Raw genomic sequence first — 1,895 nt, forward strand, 5'->3', positions numbered from 1 at the left:
AGATAACTCAAAAAAAGATCTTTTCTTAAAAGTTCACCCAAACAAGCCCAATAAGAGGTTGTGTGCTAGTAAACATGAGAGATTAGAGAAGACAGAATCAGTGACAGATGTGGAGGAGAGAAGGGTGTGCCACTAATAATAGTGAGAGTTGGAATGCAGAAAAAGAAGAATAAAATTAGAGTTACAATACAGATAAAATTCGAAAAAATAAAACTTACAATTAATAATTGAAAAAGTATAGGTGAACAATGAAAATATTAAACAATATAAACAATAGATATATCGGATGTTTATTTTATTATTGTACGAATGGTTATTTTAATATTAAAATTTAGAAAGTTAATTTGGAGGTGTAGTGTGTTCTTATTTGATTGGTGGTTGTTCATATTATTCAATAAAATCATTGTCTCCCTGGTATTCTTCTTTAATAATTCATTATAAAAATATTAACTATAAAGATAAAAATAAAATTTATTTTAAAAATCAGAAATAAATTTAAACCAAGTTAAATATTAAAAATATTTTAAATTTTTTATAAACATAAAAAAATGAATTGCATATAAATGACTATTGATTGCCTTAAACGTGATGCAATTGAATAACATATAACACTCAAATTTTCGGCGGGTCACTCATGTTACGTTGTTGTTTACTTTATGGTCGAATGTTGAGTCCATAAATAAATTGGGGACAAAAAAGTCCAACTTTTCTTGCTCCCATGCAAACAAATAAAAGCTATACATTATATTATACAATAGAAATAATATTCATTTGCATCTTTAGGGTTATGCATATGGACAAGCCCACCCATATCTCGTTATTAATGCATGGCTCATAGCTAGTAAATAAACGTGTTTGAATGAGTAAATAAATTAAAGGAATGGGACACAAGAATTTATTCATATCTCAAAGGTATATACTGTATTTGGAGATGGTTTGATAAAAGAATTAAAACGATTTTTCAGATGAATTACGAATAAAAAGAAATATAATAAATTAAAATATTTGAGAGAAAAGCAAAATTTAATCAAAGTTTTTTAGACATAGTGTATATTTTTTCCTTCTAAGCTGTTTCTATTGCTTTACTTATGATATATTTTGTTAATTAAGAGTTATAGATGGAGATGGGTAATAACTTTTTTATACAATTTTTTTTCATTGTATTTCCGTAAGTTTAATAAATTAAAAATTAGTTTGTTGTAGATCTGAACTCTATTTAAAAATTTATTATTGTCCAATAGATTGTTATATGCATAAGAAGTGATTAAAACTTTCCAACACTTGTTTAAGTGAATTAACGAGTTAATCACTAAAGATTTATTTTTTCTTTAAAATGTGATGTCTATTTTTTGGGCTTTTTTTTATTTTTTATTGTCCAAAGATGTGATGGACGAGTATGTAAAGACAAAAAAAATAAAAGTAAATGGACACAAGTGCACGATCTTTTTATAATAATGAATTAGAGTAAAGTAGCAAAACTAATCATGAAAAATTACAATGCTGACAAATATAATCATAAAAGAATTAAAATTAATATGTAACTATGAAAGATGGTTTCATAAATAAAATTAACTAAATTCTAAAAATCTATTCAAAATCTTTAAATTTTTTTTCTATTCTAAACTAATTATTCTCAAATTCTAATTCCACCTTATATCCAATGACAATGATATCACTTTACACCACTACTATAATAATAGATTTAATGGTCAAATTTGTCAATAGTATAATTTTTATAGTCATTTTTGGTATTCTACTCTAATGAATTAATATTAAACATCAATGCATTAATTTATTTAATTATAATATCTAAAAGATTGAAAAAATTAATAAAAAATATTCTTAAAAAAAATCTTTTAAAATAGAAAATAATTGATAAAATTATAGGTAACTTA

This window comes from Arachis duranensis, chromosome 3, assembly GCF_000817695.3.
Source record: "Arachis duranensis cultivar V14167 chromosome 3, aradu.V14167.gnm2.J7QH, whole genome shotgun sequence".
Classification (NCBI taxonomy): Eukaryota; Viridiplantae; Streptophyta; class Magnoliopsida; order Fabales; family Fabaceae; genus Arachis; species Arachis duranensis.